At 41.7% G+C, this 18,653-nt stretch overlaps 1 protein-coding gene across 1 annotated transcript in view; it reads left to right on the forward strand.

Annotated features, from left to right (window-relative positions):
* SMYD3 (SET and MYND domain containing 3) overlaps positions 1-18,653 on the forward strand; it is a 1,539,893-nt gene that overhangs the window by 1,140,887 nt on the left and 380,353 nt on the right. The window lies entirely within an intron of this gene.

The raw sequence follows: 18,653 nt of genomic DNA on the forward strand, positions 1-18,653 counted from the left end.
TAGCCGTTAATGGACTTCTCCTCCAAGAACTTATCCAAACCTTTTTTGAACCCAGCTACACTAACTGCACTAACCACATCCTCTGGCAACAAATTCCAGAGCTTTAAATATCTATTTAAATATCTAACCCTTTGAAATTAATTCTCTGGGCCATGGTGTTCCAATGTAACTGTTTCAAAACTGATATAATGTATTCTCTTAGGGAAGAAAGGAGCGATAAGGTGCAATGCTGCATTTTGTAAGGCCTTCAGGGAACATATAGGCAACTTCACATTAAAGGAATTGCAATAATCCACAATTGTCAAAATAAAGGCCTGAACAACAGTGTAAAAATAATCCTCTGGCAAAATATGCAGTACTTCAATTTTCTGAACATTTTAAGCTTAAAGTAATGCTGCTTTTATGACAGCATTCAACTGTGGCTTCAAAGATAACTGGGAATCAAACAGAACATAAGACTTGCCATACTGGATCAGGCCAAATGTCCATCAAGCCCAGTATCCTGTTTCCAACCATGGCCAAGTCAGATCACAAGTACCTGGCAGGATCCCAAGGATTAAGTAGATTCCAAGCTCCTTATCCCAAGAATAAGCAGTGGATTTCTGCAACTCTACCTTAATAATGGTTAATGGATATTTCCTCCAGGAACTTGTCCAAACCTTTTTAAAAAGCAGCTACACTAATAGATTTCACTATATCCTCTGGCAACAAATTCCAGAGCTTAATTATGATTTAAACAAAAAAAATATTTTCTCTTATTAGTTTTAAATGTATTACCTAGTAACTTCATTGTGTGTCCCTTGGTCATTGTACTTTCCAAAAGAGTAAACAACTTATTAACATTTGCTTGTTCCTTTCCACTCATTATTTTATAGACCTCCATCATATCTCCCCTCAGCCGTCTCTTCGCCAAGCTGAAGAGTTCTAACCTTTTTAGCCTTTCTTCACAGGGGAATTGTTCCATCCCCTTTATCATTTTGGTCGCCCTTCTCTGTTCCTTTTCTAATTTGCTGTATCATTTTTGAGATGTGGGGACCAGAACTGCACACAATATTAAAGAAAAGGTAGGGTTGTTGGTGCAAGAGTATTTGGCACCCTAGGCAAACCTTCGGTCATGCGCCCCCTCACTCAACTTACCTCCCAGCTCAGCCCTTCTGCCTATTGGTAGCAGTAACTGCATCACAGCACTCCCTTCTTTGGCAGTATTGGCCCTGGCACAGCACCTCTTTGGGCCTCATGCTGGTGGGATTTTGCCACCCCCAAAATGTTAGCACTCTAGGCGAGCACCTACTTAGCCTAAAGTGGAAACACTGGCCCTGAGATGAGATCACACGATGGAGCGATACAGAGACGACATGATATTGTTGTGGCTGAATGCCTGGCTAAGGCTGGTGAACCCCCACAGTGGTGGCCCAGGACTTCAGGATAAGATAAGACGGGGCTGGAGAATCTTCTGCCTATATTTACCACCTCCCCCGCAGCTTGATCCCTTGGGTTCTGGAGGCTGGCAGGACTTAGGCTGTGGCTGAAGCAGAGCTGCAGGCAAAGTAGGACTGGAGATTAGGGTCAGAGGCAGGCATGGAACTGGAGCAGACTAGAACAGAGTGCATGCTCGAACAGACTGTTACCGCATGCAAGTAAGAGTGGAGCTGGAACAGCATGCAAGTAGGCATTGGAACTGAAACAGACTGGAATAGTGTGTAGGTAAGCATGAACCTAGAACAGACTGGTATAGATAGGACTGGATTAGACAGAACAGAGAACAAGGAACATAAATGCCCTTAAGCAACAGGCTAGATAGAGGACCTAAGGGGGCCACAAGGCTACACTAAGAAGAAGGCCTGAGAGGCCACAAGACAAGGCTAGAACAGAAGCCCTGAAAAAGCCACAGAGCAAGGCTAGAAGGCCCGGAGGCTAGAGAGTAGTTCAAGGCAGGACAGGGCCAAGCAGAGAACCAAGGAAACTCGATGACAAAGTATTGGGCTGTGCATAAAGCAAGGTTAAGTAGGCTGAACTTTGCTGAGTCATGGGATCATGGAGACTAGGACTGGAACAAGAGTAGATGTAGCTCCATGGGGACCTCTGGTGGTTAGGAGGCTCCTAACAGATATTCTCTGTTTTATTCACCATTCCTTTCCTAATAATTCCTCGCATTCTTTGTTTTCTTGGCTGCTTCTGCTGCACACTGAGCAGAAGATTTCCACGTATTATCAATAATGATGCCTGGATATTTTTTCTTGAATGGTAACTCCTAATGTGGAAGCTTGCATTGTATAGCTATAATTTTGGTTACTCTTCTCTAAATGCATCACTTTGCATTTGTCCACATTAAATTTCATTTGCTTGCCCAGTCTCCCAGTTTTGCAAGGTCCTCTTGCAATTTCTCACAATCCTCTTGTAAGAACATAAGAACATAAGAAATTGCCATGCTGGGCCAGACCAAGGGTCCATCAAGCCCAGCATCCTGTTTCCAACAGAGGCCAAACCAGGCCACAAGAACCTGGCAAGTACCCAAATACCAAGAAGATCCCATGCTACTGATTTCATTGGAAAATTTGATCATCTCACTCATTGTTCCCATTTCCAGGTGGTTTATAAATATATTAAAAAGCAGTGATCCCAGAACAGATCCCTGGGATACTTTACTGTTCACCTTCCTCCATTTGGAAAATTTACCATTTAGCCTTTCTCTCCGTTTTCTATTTTTTAACCAGTTGGCAGTCCATAATAGGACACTACTCCATATCCCATGCTTTTTTAATTTCCTACAAGGTCTCTTATGAGGGACTTTGTCAAACACTTTCTGGAAATCTAGATACACTATGTCATCTATTTCACCTTTATCCACTTGTTTATTTATGCCCCTTGGTGAGGCAAGACTTCCCTTGGCTAAATCCATATTGGCTTTGTCCTATTAAACTATGCCTATCTATGTGTTCTGCAGGTTTGTTCTTTGATAGTTTCTACCATTTTTCCTGGTACAGATGTCAGACTCACTGGTCTGTAGTTTCCTGAATCACCCTTTCATCCCTTTATATTGGCATCTGTACAGTCTTCAAATACCATAGATGATTTTAATGATAGTTTACAAATTACTAATAGGTCTGCAAATTTTTTTTCATTTCTTTCAGCATTCTGGGATGTATACCATCTGATCCAGGTGATTTTCTACTCTTTAGTTTGTCAATTTGCCCTATTACATCTTCCAGGTACATGGAGATTTGTTTCAGTTCTGCTGAATCATCACCGCTGAATATTATTTCTGGCATGGGTATTGCTCTTACATCTTCCTCGGTAAAGACTGAAGCAAAGAATTAATTTAGTTTCTCTGCTATGGCTTTTACTCCTTGATCATCTAATGGTCCAACTGACTCCCTCATAGGCTTTTTACTTTGAATGTATCTGAAAAAGATTTTAGTATGAGCTTTTGCTTCCATGGCAAATTTCTTTTCAAATTCCCTCTTTGCCTTCCTTACCAATGTTGTGCATCTAACTTGCCAGTGATTATGCAATTTTATCTTTAACTTTATTTGAAACCCTTCTCCATTTCTTAAAAGATGGTCTTTTACCTATTATAGCCTCTAACAACTCTCCTTTTAACCATGTTGGGAGTTGTTTAACCTTCCTTACACTCATGTACGGAATACATCTAGTTTGGGCTTCCAAGATGGTATTTTTAAAGAACATCCATGCCTGATGCTTAACCTTTGCAGCTTCTCCTTTCAGTGTTTTCCAACCAGTTTCCTCATTTTATAATAGTCACCTTTTTGAAAGTTTAATATCGCAGTAGATTTCTTTAGTGTCATCTCTCCGGTTATTAAGGCAAATTTGATCATGATGTGATTACTATTCCCAAGTGTCTCCAGCACTGTTACCTCTCATACCAAATCCTGTTTTTTCACTAAGGACTAAGTCTAAAGTTTCCCCTTATGTTGGTTGTTGTTGTACTAGCTGCTCCATAAAGCAGCCATTTATTTCATCTAGGAACTTTACCTCTCTACAATGATGCTTACCCATTCAATACTGGGGTAATTGAAATCACCCATTATTACTCTGTTAGCTTCCCTAATTTATTTTAGCATTTCATTGGCTTTTTGTTCATTCTGGCCAGGTAGATGGTAGTACATCCCCACTGCTATTTTATTCCCCTTTACACCTGGATTTCTATCTATAAAGATTAAACATTGCATTTTGTTTCCTGCAGAACTTTTATTCTGTTTGACTCAATGCCCTCTTTAATATATAATGTCACCTTTCCACCAATTTGATCCATCATATCAGAAAGCCTAACTCCCTTATGGTGTCAGAAAAGGAAGTGATACCCCATCAATTTTTAAACTAGCTAACCCATCAGGAATTGATGTTCCACCTATCTATATGGCCTCTGTCTTAGAAAGATTCAAATATAAATAATTTTGCTTTAACTAATAATTAACTGCCTGCAAACAGCTTAAAGGTGCCAACTATGGAGGATAAACTGTCACCCCCATGAAAAGCAATTGAATATAATCAGCAAGCATTTTTTTTAAAGTTTTATGTTATAAGTAGCTAAAATAGTTCATAGTGGTTGCAGATATATATTAAACAAAGTGATTGACAAAGTGGAGCTTTGAGGAATCCCTGAGGAAACAGATTTCCAAGTGGATTGAGACTGAGAGATCAATATTCAAAGCCATTTAGATGGATAACTCAGAAGTTATCCATCTAAATGGCAAATTATCCATCTAACTCATAAGTTATCCATCTAACTCCATGTTATGCAAATTATCCACCTAACTCCAGTTATCCAGCTGATTACAAGTTAACCATTTAAATGTTTAGTTCTGAAAATTGACCTCTGAATTATTTAAGCCTGTTGATGCTGATTAGACTGGCAAGATGTAAGCCATCTCACCACATTGTCACCTACCCCAAATGATTACAACCTATCCTAAAGGAGAGGGTGGCTTACAGCAGTGTTTTCCAAACAGTGTGCCATGGCACACAGGTGTACAATGATCAGGTGTGCCATGGAAAAGCACCACTGCCTGGTGCTCAGATCCAGGTCAGCACCTGGACTCTGCTCTCAGCAACTTGCAGTAACAAGAAATACCAGTGGTGATTCTTACACATGCGGGCGTTCATTTCTGAGAACATGTATAATCATGCACATCTCTTTTTCCTAGCTACAGCATGAGCCCCAGCGTATGATAATTAAGGGGCAGCATGCCAGGCATGGATAGCTGGGCCCCATTTTGTGCAGCATTCCCATTGCACACAAGAACCTCATCTTTCCTGTCCTGAGCTTCTTCCAGCCTCTTTCTCATCCCCAGGCCCAGGCTGAGTGAGATAAGGAGAGTGTGCAGAGAGCGCTGGACGTGACTCACTTTGAGTACTGGGAATAGCAGCAGTGAAGGAGTGCTTGTAGCCACATACAACAGCCAAGGTAACTAACCAAGGCAACTGCCAGTGCCTGGATCAAACTGATTTCTCCCTTCTCCTACACTTGTATATAGAGGGAGCTGCCCCTTTCTCTTTGTTTTAAAATTTGGCAGAGACTGGTGGGCCTTTCAATGCTTCTTTTGACTATTCGAGTCCTCTCCATGTCCGCACTGCTTGCACCATGGACGTTGGTGTGCCACACAACGTTTTGTTAATGTAGGTGTCTCATGAGCTTCAAAAGGTTGGAAAACACTGGCTAACGGTATCAAAAGCGGCAACTGGTACACCATAAAGTCAACTAGAGAAAATAAGAGTTTTTATGCTGGGCTTATTACAAAATCTGCACTGATATGGATCTAGAATAATGTTGCCATCTTAAAAAAAAAAAATCCGCTGAGACAATACAATCTTTCCTGGTATGTAGGGAGTTTGGAAATGGGTTTATAGCTAGACACCTTATCAACAGGCAAATTGCCCTTTATTATTACTGGTGTAACCAATGCCCTCTTAAGAGAATTAGATATCAAGCCCTCCAGTAAGGAAAGGTTCACAGTCTTAGTTGATCATCAACCAACTAATTCATTTTGAGAATTTCTTTCATCTAGCCACATAGACATTGATGAAACACTTTTTTTTTAACCTGTTACCAGTCATGTATACTTGTTTCAATATGTGCTTACAGTGACAATCTATTTTTTTTAATTGAAGAAAGCCAACAAAAATGTAATGGGTTGCTCAGAAATCTATAATCCTTACTCCGTACAGGTCATTTTGTGTATTATGAACTGCAAAATGTGCCACCAGGAAGTCTTTGGTCAGTTCAGCTTGATCGCTGTGACATCTAATTACCCATTTTCACATCTAAAGTGACCTCACCTGACCCTGACTCATGCGTTTATTTACTTTGGAGATTGGATTTTATTTCTAATGGAGTGCAAGTTATTCGCTACTGTTGAAACACAGAAGAACAGCATCAAAAGAGCAACACAAAACAGCAATAAAAAGTCATGCAATTGGCTTTACCCTGTAGCATTCCCTGTCTTTGATGCAAAAATAATTTTATGCTCTTTGTTGTTTCTGCTATTGTTTTTTACAACTAAATGAAATCCATATTGTAATCCTTAATGTGTTTGTAAATTATTGTGGCATGTACACCTTTGACTTTTGTTTATAGTATTTAAATAATAGCTTCACCGACTGATTAACCAATTCTTCTAACCTTTACAGCTTTTTTACTCTGTAGGAAAGGGTTGAAGCATCTTTCTCTGGTGCAGAATGCTGTAGTGATTGATCTAAAGGCAAGAGAGAGTGATAGGGGTTCACAGTTCCTGTTTTGGGAATTCTTGTGGTATATCCATATCCATATGCCCAACTATCTCATTTCTAACTCTACCAAATGCAATGCTAGTATTTCTTTGAAGGTTGATTGTTTTACCTAAAAGAAGAATTGATCAAGCAGTGCCAAGGTCATTTCAAATCAGATCCATTATTTACTTTTGACACAATATGTGAATTCAAATGTATACATTTACTGTAGGCTTTTGACAAGAATGACTGTCCACATTTTCTTTCCAATGCAAGAAATTCTCTCTCTCTTTCTCTCTATCTTTGTAATAAATAGGAAATCCAACTAGGAAAAATGTTTGTAGCGGAAATGCACATAGTTAGGCTTGTCAATTATGAAAAAAAGAATCATCGGAAATTTCATGGTGCCAGATACTTGAATTAAGTAGCAATAATTTCCCTCAATGCGATAATTTTCTTGTGTGTCCTAGTCAGAAAGCCCATCAGATAGTGTTATCTGATTTGGGCAAGAAATGCAACAGTACCCTATTGACATAATGGTTAACTGAGCACCTGTGATACATAATATTTTTCTCCTGTATATGGATTTCATTACTTACTGTAGGATTTATTTTCTTTTCCACTTTATTTGCACTTATTCTGGTAAAAATGGCAGTGTAGAACACTACAGTCATCACTAAAGACTTTATGCAGTACTTTTGCCGTGTAAACACAAACCGACACAGCATAAAAACACTATGGACCACTGCATTGGTATGTGGATGAGGAATTCATTATACAAACAAGCAGCTCTGCGTGCCCTGAAAAGTTGTGCTTTGTTCACTTAAAGCACAACCACTTGCATGGGCATTTTTGGCTCTCAAAACTTGGCTCCATCTCAGGAGATTTGTGTTCGAGGGAGGAGGCCACTTTCTCCTGCTCAGCTTCCTGAGGGAAACAAAGATGAATATTGCTAGAAAAGGGACGAGGTTGCTCTCACCTGGGTTTCTGCTCTGGATCATGTTTCAGGGTGCAGGAGCTAGAAAAGGAAGGATCCCTGTCCCAGGAGATGGAGAGGCAGCCATGGGCAATGGTGCCAGGGAGAGGAGGGAGACCTCGGCAGTAGGACAGGGATGGCCAGGCAAAGGACACCATGCACAAGACCAGGAAGGAAGGCCCATAGGCAGCTAAGGACTGGGAAAGGCCTCATCTACCCATACACACCAAAGAATAACAAACACTGAAAATCTCAGTCAGACCAAAGCTTTTTATTGTATGAAGACCGTAATCTCACAAGAGAGAGAAGCATTTCAGGTCACGATATACAGGAAAATAAGGATAACAAACATAAAGGAACTAAGCATAGGCCACAGTTTCAAAATCTACTGTTTTTGGAATAAAACTGCTTAAGAGAGACAGATGGCTCCAACAACAACCGAACAGAGGTGACTGAGCAGGGTAGTATTTACAGACCAAGGACTAGGCAGCAGTCTTGATCAAAAGAATCCCCCCCTCCTGGTACACAAGTGCCACAGACATTTTCCTCTGTATCTGCGATTCAGGTAAGCTCTACAAGTGGTGGACCCATAGAGGACTTCCTGCCACCTGCATCCTGGAACCCTTTACCCAGGTCAGACCTTGAACCTGCCATTAGCTCTAGCAGATGATGCTGTTTGTGGACTCCATGATGGTGAATAGGGACATTTATAGCCTAAGGGCCTCAGTGTCTTGCTGCAAAGTATGGGTTATGTCAACCGGGGAGGGGCCGATGTCTTTATTCAGAGATGAAGTGCTACAGTCTGTGCACTGCAAGATGAATGTTTGAATGTTTTATGCACTCTTATTCAAGTGCTGCATGTCTTGGTGAAGGAGCTCCTTTCATAGGCCTGCAAGTTTGGTCCCTTCTCACCTGGCCTCTGTTCCTTTCATTGGCGTGTGGTTACCTGGCTAGTTGTCTTGGAAAAGCAGTGACAGAATAGGGCCTGAGCTAGAGGTTCCCTCTGGAATGTTGTTGGCCAGCTTGACATGAAGTTTGCGTTTGGCATCCTGAAAGTGGCAGGATGCCCAAACCAGTGATCACAGCAGCAGTGGCTTTCCAGGCTTTCAGTTTTGCTGCATTTGACTTTCTTATGGACTCCTTGGCAAAGAAAATGTCATGTTTTTCTCTCTCTCTCTCCACCTGCATGTCATTTCTTAAAGGTCTAAACATATACCCTAGAGCAATGTTTCACAACCTGTGTGCCTTCAGACGTGATCAGGTGTGCCATGAAAAAAACACCACTGTCTGATGCTCAGATCCAGGCCATCACTTCATAGCAACAAGAGACACCAGTGGTGACTCTTAAACATTTAGGAGCTCCTTTCTGAGAACATGTGCAATCATGCATGTCTCCTCTTCCTGGCTACTGCATGAGCCCTGCAGTCTGGTAATTAATGTGCACCATGCACAGCACAAATAACTGGGCCCCGCTTTATGCAGCAGACACCTCATCCTCTTCCCCCTCTTGAGGCTACTCCTTGGAAATCCTTCCACCTCTTTCCTATCGTCAGGCAGAGATGAGAAAAACCATGAATCGAGCACTAAATGTGACTCACTCTGAGTGTCGGGAGCAGCAGCAGCAGCACTGAAGGAGCTCTGGCAGCCACATGTGGCACCCACGGTAACTCAATGAGCCAGCCAGCTGCCTGCTCCACACCGTTTTCTCTATAATGCTGGATTTATATATAGAAGGAGCTGGTCTATCATGACAGGGTCACATACTCTTGCCCTTTCTTTTAAAATTTGGAAGAGAGACTGCTGGGGCTTTTAGTGCTTCCCTGGCTCTCTTTCTGGCCATACGAGTCCTCTGTAAGGGTTGCCACATAATATTATTGTTAAAATAGGTGTGCCATGAGTTTGAAAAGGTTGGGAAACAGTCTTAAAGGAAAGATGGGGCAGGAGAGTGATTTATCTGTCTATCATGTTTATTTTTCTACATGTAACCCCTGAGGGGGGGTGGACCCTTTTTACTTGCATGTAAGCAAGAAAAGATTATGGTGGACCCTTTCTGTGCACTCTCTTATTTACTTTCTCTCTCTCCTGTTCCTTTCCAGGGAAAGGATAAGATCTGAATTTCAGGCCTTCCAGTGGGGGAAGAATGATAGTTCTGAGGACCATTGTCCTTTTTGCAATAGCCCCGTACCAATCCTCTCTGTCCTTGTAAACAGCACTAATAATTAACTCAATCTGTGTAGCCACAAAACACACTGAGAAGCATGGTGCTTTCCAACTCTTTTTTTTTTTTTTTTACTGATAGTAGATAATAGATTTGGTGACTGAAGAAGATTTACAGCTTCATTTCTTATCCAAATAAAGTCCATAAATAATAATAAAGTAGATAGATAAACATGTGACCTCAGTGTTGTAGTAAAGTCTTCAACTTACATTGGAAGCACACTTCTTAACACTTGTTATCCTTCTTTTCCCAGTTATTCCAATTTCTTCAATTACTCAGTTATTTAATCTTCCCAGACTGAAGGTAGTTCAATCTTCTTCTAGATTTTCGATTTATTCTCAGCTGTAGGTGGTCAGAACTCAGTCCCAGTTTTTGTACCCTTTCTGAATTCTTCTTAAATACTTGCACTCCTAGTTAATACCCGATGGCCACTTTCCTTTCAGTTCCTTCTCATTTACTTCAGCAGCATTCACAGTTCTCAGAACAAATATCTCCTAACTTCTTACCATTCTAGATTCTTTAGTTTCCTTCCTGCTATGCCATTGACAGGGATCCTTGTTTCCAGCTGGCTTCCTCCACACCTCAGATTTTTCAGAATGAAAGACACCATTCTCCAAGAAATCCTGGGTACCAAGGGCCATCAGTTCCCACTGGAACAAAAACAGTCTTTGAACCCAAAAGGGGAAAAGAAGAAAGAGACAGGAAGGATGGAAAAACGTCCTTGCCTCACAATAAAGGAGTTAGTCCCAAAACAGTTAAGTTAAAGTTTAAGCTCCTCTTCATTGGATCATTGTCAGGTCCATCCTCTAAAGAAGAGAGAGCACACTGCAGGTCTTCCCTACCCAGTGATCCAGCCTTGAGCACAGGGGCGCCCCAATCCACTGCAACAAGGGAGACCAGGTTCTCACAGGGAATTCTGTGGAAATGGCTTATAAGAGTAAGAATCAGGTCAGATGGGAGACTGATCCTAAACGAGAAAATCCCTTACTCCTTTCCCATAAATAAGGAGAAACATTATGAGGCAAGCTACTATAAACCAAGTTCCTGCCCCAACAAACGTATCATGTGTTTGAACCTTACAATGTGGACGGAGCTGTGTCTGGATCTGAGTGATGTGTTTTGGACCTGTCAAAAAGGGGGTTTCAACCCTGTGGAGACTGCAAGCCACTGCAGCCAAGGTGAAGGAATATGAAAATACATCAAAACCCCTGTGAATGACAAATGTTCTGCTAGCATCCAGCACTCACAGTGTTAACAAGTTGGGAAAAGGACTGAACTGTTTAGCCTGCCCAGAGAACAGCACTACATAGCCAGCAGGGGAGGAAGCCAAAGGAATGCTGGGAGACCATTTAAGGTAGAAAAGGCACAAGTTGGCTGGCTCTGTCTGGGTGTGCAGGGCGGGGACGGCCAAGAGTTGGAACCAGGAGCTAGGAAGAGAGGAGTGCATTTGGCAGCTCTGCAATCAGTTGTTCTTCTGAAGAGCTAATTATCAAGAGGGAGAGACACAAGTCTGCCCTGTGAGGAAACAGAGCAACAGACAGCTGTTCTTGCTTCATAGCCTAGCTACATGTAAATTCTCAACAAGGGACAGAGGAGCCAGGAGCTGAGAGACTTCCTTTCCAGAGATATCCAGGCCCAGGAGCACATGGCTGGATCACCCTCCTAAGAGACTGAGTTAAGTAATCTAAACTTTGCATAGAGGGTATCTTAGCAGAGGAGGGAGAAGGTTTATTTCCTTGGTTTTGTCCCAAAATTCATTATCTCATCTTAAATCGCTTCAGCCTTTCAGTCGAAGTCAAGGATGAATCCTTGCTGACAGGTATTGGGAAAGAAGAACTGGTGGACCATGGTCTTTCTGTAAGAGACTGAAACCAGGCCCACTTTCTGTTTAGTACCAAGTAAACCATTTGGGGAAGCTCCCCAGAAAAGAGAGAGAGAGAGATCGAGATCTTTCACATACTGCAGTGCTCAGCTAGTTGGTTTTTCATGTAGCCAGCTCCACCATCAAGAGAGATTTCTTCATTTTCTTGATGTTTTTTTTCCCCATACAATTTTGTGTTTGGGACAGGGTGCACCCTTTACAAACTGGTGCCATTGGGTTGGATCTGTTCCCTCCCCCCCCCCTCCTCTTTTGGAGCACTCAGGAGTAAAGACAATTTTTGAAAGTTGTGAACGTCACTGTTTTTGCTGCCAACTTTCTCTATTAGCATTCTCTATTTTTTTATTATCATTATGAGTATGTTTGTTTCCCTAGCTAACAGGTCACGCCCAGTGTTATATTTGCATTGCTTGATATAAAATAGGAAAACTGAAAGTTTATATTATACTTCATAAATATACTTTTCCCATTTAATGTTCTGGTTGGACTTACATAGTACTAGTAAAAGGGTTAATTACTGTTTTATTTTGGTGTGATGATTTTATACTGGTCTGGTGCTACAAGGGAGAGGTTGTTTGGGAAGGGCACAGAATTGTGGTATCAGGATACAGTCTCAGCCCCGCCTCAGGCTACGAATCAGAAAATAAACCATATTAGTAAACATAATTTCTCATGTGGTACTCCTCTCCTCAAGCATATGGGTAATTCATAGTCCGGACCAAGCCAGGGGGGGGGGGGGCACAATTATATAGCAGGAAGTAACAAGCTCCTATCTGATTGAAAGTCGAACTCAAAAACTATAACCTATCTGAACAGAAGCTAAACTAAAAATCCACAAGGATAGATGGGTGCTTGAGGATGATAAACAGCTAAATCAGGGAAGATGAGAAGGGTTGGAAGGAAGAGGATGTAAGTAGGAAGGGTAAAGTGGAGTACAGAAAAAGAGGGAGTGGAGGAGGGCTGAGGGAGAGGGGAGAAGGGGAAGGAAAGGGAAGGGGAGACGGGAAGGGAAAAGGGAAGAGGATATGACTGAACAAGTGGGAAGGGTAAGATGTTCTGGAGAAGAGAAAAAAGAGTGGAGGAGGAGGGCTGGGAGAGGGAAGGGGTTGTAGATGAGGTGAGAGAGGATGGAAGGAAAAGGGAAGTTGTGGAGAACAGAGCGGCTCTAACCGTGCCGGTCTGACCGATTGAATCTCGCCCGTTTTAACGGGCTTAACGGCTAGTTAAATATAATTCATTGCAAAAATAAAATATACAATTAAAATCCATTAAATACTTTTGAAAAATAGCCATGCTTTACCAGATTTTGGGAAGGTAACTGTCATTTAGTAACCTTAAAACTAATGGTAGACTGTTTTGAGATAGAAACATTTAAATAGCTCAAGATGATCAATGCACAAGAGTTGGGTGTCTTTGAACGAAAGAAGACTCTGCAATGAGGGGTCATGGGATGAGGGTGAAGGGGGAGGGGTAGACTGAGGATTATTCTGAGGAAATATTTCCTTTCAGAAAGGGTGGTGGATGCATGGAACAGCCTCCCGGTGGAGGTGCTGGAGACCAGGAGAGTGTCTGAATCCAAAAATGCATGGGCCAAGCACAGGGTCTCTCTGAGGGAGTGGAAAGGATTGTATAACTGAGCAGTTTTAAAGGTGTGCAGGCTTAGATATTTCATATGGGCTTTTTCTGCCATCATGTTTCTATGTTTTCTTCTCACTAGTGTCCTCTTTTTTTCTTTGCTGTTTCTGTTCTCCCTTTCCTTCAGAGTGGGTATATTAATACTTTCTCTTCTTTCTTTCTCCTGCTCTTCTCCTTCCTTTTTCTGCCTGCTCTCCTCCTCCCTCTTTTTTAATTTACATTTTCCTACATTATCTTCCCCTCCCTCCCAAAGATCATTCCTCTTTCACTCCTATCCCCAGTCCTCTTCCATCTCCTACTATCCCTGGTCCTCTCATTCTCCCCCCCACCCAATAACCAGACTTAGTTTTTGGGTACTTGCCAGGTTCTTGTGGCCTGGTTTGGCCTCTGTTGGAAACAGGATGCTGGGCTTGATGGACCCTTGGTCTGACCCAGTATGGCATGTTCTTATCTCTCTTCCTTCACTTTTGGCCCTCTTTTACTCACCTTACCCCCATTCAGGGTCCTCTCTCGGTCTCCTAACCCTTGGCTTCTGTCCCTTCATTTCTGCTGCCCCTCTCGTTTTTGTCCATGCACCCCTTGCCCCATTCCTTCACCCCTGGTCCCCTCCCTCCCCTTTGTCCATGCACTCCTCCCCCACACCCGGCTTCATCTCCAGACACCCCCCCCTCCCTTCCAGGTTCAGTCTTCCCTCTCCTAGATCCCCAGAATGCTTACCTGACATGGCCACATCTTCCTCCTCCTCCCTTCTAGAACATGCTTCTTACATCATATTCACTCCATATCTCCCCCCCCCCCCCCCACCCCACCAAAATAAAATATAGTGGAAGGCTCCCCCCTGTCTCCCAGTCAGCTCTCTGGTACTCTGCACTTTCCTCCCTATCCCCCGTGCAGTCTAGCCTAGCTTAGCTTCCCATCCCCTCCTCTCTCAGGATCCAATCAGCATTCTTGCCTGCCTCCTCTCCCTCTCTGGCTTGTGGGCATCAGGAGAAGCAGTGCTTAATTCAGTGCCAGCTTTCTGTGCTGCGTAGGCACAGTCTCCCAGTGTGTGCCATGCACCTCAAGGTTCGTACCATAAGACTGGTCTCATGCAATACAGGGAGTTAAGCACCAGTCCTTGTGCAGGTTGTGTGGGGCAGAAGAGAGTGGCACAGGGAAGCTGATGCACCACTCGCTGTGTGGAGTGGAGGATCATTGGGTCTGCATCTCTTGTGTCACTTGCATGGGGAAGGGGGAAGAAAATAGAAGGGTGGATATGTCAGGCTAATTCTCCATTATCATGCTCTGCTCCCTTAGGGGCAACTGCTGCTGTATCAACCAATTCAGGGGTGCGACGCTGCCCCCAGGAGTTGCTGTCCAGTGCAAATTTTGTACACCTGGCCACGTCAGCCCTGTGTGTGAATCATGCCACACAACATTTCTCTCGCCCTTGCACATAGTTACACTCAGTTTTAGTAAGTAGAGTGTAAAGACGTGATTTAGTGAGTGTGGAATTTTAAAAAGGGTGATGTGATTTCATCTGCAGCTTTATTGAATGAGCCCCTTAACTTATATCACATTTTTCTCAGATGAATTTCTTTTCTTGGGAGCCTTTCAGCTCAGCCCGTCTGTACTTAGATAGGAGGAAAGAAAATATAATTATCCTGAGTGAAATTTCTTGCCATGATTAGTAACTTGTATAAATATTGACATGCTAGGTAAGCTTTTGAGTTAAAAATTCTAATTCACTTAAAGCATGCTGTGATTTTTTTTTTTTAAACCTTTCCCTCTTTTTCTGGGTGCCTCCAGTTTAGTTTATTGAACTACATTAGACATCTGGTCTATTTATTCAGCGATGCATCATCACATTTTAGCATATCAAACAGTTGCACATGCATATGATGTTTACACCAGAATTTGCATAATCCTTTGCAATGCTATTTAAATATAGAGCCGAGGGAGTTTTCCTGATATGCATTGTTAAAATATTTAAATAAATCACTACCCCAGTGGGCCTTTACCAACACGCATACGTCTACATGCTTGAACAGTGTGAGTTTACATCTAAAGCTTGCCCTCACCATGGTGAAATCTAGATATATTTAGAGGTTTGTGTGTACTCAGATGGTGTTCAGACGTGGTGCATTGCAAGGTCATTTACTACTGGGAGAAAAGAAAATAATCCTGAATCTGTAATACTGTGGTAAACTGGATGAGAAAGAGTTCCTCTTTTCTTTTTTTTATATAGGTTGCAGCCATATTGCAAAGTAAGAACCTAACTCAAGTTGCAGTACATAGAAATGAAAAGCTACAGAACTGTAGTTACTTGCCTCAATATTTATTTTAATAGGAACTATTTACAGTCCAGCGGAAAATCCCTAACCTATTTGTAAATCTCCCTATTATCCTAGCCCAGAACATTTCTGGCTGAAATGCAGGTAGGATTGAGTTTTAATTTAAATTTGTGCTTTTATTGGGCAGTTCCTGAAAGCCTTGAAATACAAATATTATGACAGCTCATTTAGGGCCTGCAGGAAGGAGGAGGATCCATGGCATAGCTTTATCGAACGCACTTGCCTTGATAGTTCCGTTACCAGTTTGTGTGTGAAAGGTGGTATGGGGACTGTATTAACAATGCCTCCTGTGCTCAACAACAATTCAGATGTACTCTGAGGGGTGCAGAGCCATGAGACGTTTTTCTAAAATTATTCAAGTCTGGATCCTGTTGAAATTAATTTGAAGCGAAGAAAATGGCCAACAGGTCCTCTTATTATTCTCATCATGCCTTGACTGCTTTGGAAGTAGTTGTCACTTACCTAATTGGTTTTGGAGAAGAGAGAGACTGGGCTCACAGTTCATTTTATTACTTCCTGGTTTATTTAACTGAAATAGTTACCTTCCTCATAACAAAACTGAGTTTTGATGCAAGTAGGAAGTGCATCAGCTGTGAGGCATAACAAGGTTTGTCACTGCCATAATTTCATCTTTTTAGTTTAACAACTTATGAGTTAATTTTCAAAGGAGTTACATACGTAAAATTAGCATATATGTGCATAAGTAGCTTATGCTTCTGTACTTGCTGTTTTATAAATATGAAAAGTATACATATATTTTCAGTTTCATGCACATTTGCTTGTGCAAATAAGGGGACTGTCTAGCGGTCTAGAGGTATTCAAGTATTTTATAAGAGATTTACATGAATACATTAGACAACTTATTTGCTAATTATCCACTGCAATTGATATTCAATCCCTTTGTTGTCTGCTATTGCTGGATGAGAGATCTGGGTGAACTGGGGGAAATTCAGGATGAAGTACTAGAAGGGTTTGGATGAACTGGAGAAGAGCTGAGTAAACTAACAAACTGATAATTACAGGTATGCACACATATTTAGAAATATAACTACTTTCCCATGTAAATCTGGGTTTTACATGAACAAGTGATATTTTTCCTGCATATTTTTCCCTCAAACCAAAACTCCACTAAGGAATAGGGCTTTTTCCACTGCAAGTCCTTCACTCTGGAATTCACTGCCACTAGAACTCAGACAAGACACTTGCCACCAGTCATTCAAGAAAAATCTGAAAACCTGGCTTTTCAGCCAAGCATTTCCCTAACCTCTAGCAAGCTGCTTCAACGAATTCGATCTGGATCTTCTTCGCTTTAATTATTTAACCCCTCCTTCCCCCCCCCCCTTAACTTTTTTCTTCCCCTCTAATGTAATTTTCGCACACCCTTCCCGATCCCCCCCAATCCTACCCTACTCATTCCACTCTGTCCTTATCATCCTTCGTTTCAAATTACTCATGCAGAAGTAAACTTTCTAAGACTTCTGTTAACAATTTCTCGTAAAACATCTGTAAAATCAGGAATTAGGAATATTGCTTAATACCATATTCTAGACACTGTGTTCTGATTATTTATGTCTTCTTGGTTAAATTCTATTTAGAAAAGCTCAATCTAAAACGTTAAGTTTTTAGACTTATAAGACATTGTTGTTGTCATGTATATTTTTCCTTTCTCATATGTTCAACTGTTATTTTAAAAAGTTATTCAATATGTTTTCTCAAAAAAGTTCTTTGTTATTTGTAATTGCCCACAAGCAAGCTTGTTCAACTGTTATCTGTAAACCGATTTGATTTGCATATAATGTAAGAAGATCGGTATATAAAAACAATAAATAAATAAATAAATAAAATAAAATATGCTTATATATTTATAAAATGGGTAGAAAAAATGCATACTTTCAATGCATTGCAGATATTTGCACATATTAAAACATAAGCACATATGTTGGGGGGGTGAACATACAGGTATTTTATAATCTGCATGGACTAGATATGTACAGGTTATGAAACGCTATAGTAGATCTCCAAGCAAATATGAGGCCATGCAGAATTGTTTGAAAGTTGCCCTCCCCGCAGTTAAAACGTGGGCATAATCTTTTGAGTGAATTTAAGAGAACAGAAAACCCTGGATAGCAGATTTACTTTTCATTATTCTTATCAATGCACAGAGGACCTCTGAGGAATGGTAGGGATTGTGTTACTTTTTATGCAGTTGGCTTAATGTTAAGTGGATTTTCAGCCACCTAAAACAAAGCCCGTTAGTTCACAGGGTGCGTAAATTTGGTCACATGAAAAAAAAGAGGCATCTAGGAGGGCCTGCTATGAATCTATGTACATGAACCTAAGTATTTGAGAAGTATGTATGTCCCAGTAAAGATAGGCATATATATTTAGTTGCATAGAAACTCAACATTCAAGCACAATTTATGCAGGTACTCAGTGTTTGAAAATCCAATTGTTTTGTGCAGTCTTAAGTATGTGCATAACTTTTTAGCTAGTTTTAGTGCTGAACGTTTACCCCTGGATGTGCAGGTGTGTGCATGCTGGTTATGAAGGCATGCAGAGCAGAGATGGATTGACCTTTTGGGGCATTGGGCATCTGCCAGTGGGGTGGTCACACTGGTCACATGGTCTTCATCTCAGAGCAAGGCCTTAGGTGGGGCTGTGACAGAATCCAACCCATCGCTGCCCAAGGGAGATCTCAGTGGGGCTGCGAAGGAGCCCAACCCAACATGGCCCAAAGGAGGTTTTAGCAGGGCCACAACAGAGCCCAACCTACCAGGAAAAAAGGCTTACAGCCCGGGATCATCAGAAAAACGTATCTGGCAGTAGCAGGGCCACCCCCTCCTATCTCCCCTCCTGCACTAAATAAGGAGCATTGTGGGCTAGGGA

Source organism: Rhinatrema bivittatum, chromosome 3 (assembly GCF_901001135.1).
Source record: "Rhinatrema bivittatum chromosome 3, aRhiBiv1.1, whole genome shotgun sequence".
Taxonomy (NCBI): Eukaryota; Metazoa; Chordata; class Amphibia; order Gymnophiona; family Rhinatrematidae; genus Rhinatrema; species Rhinatrema bivittatum.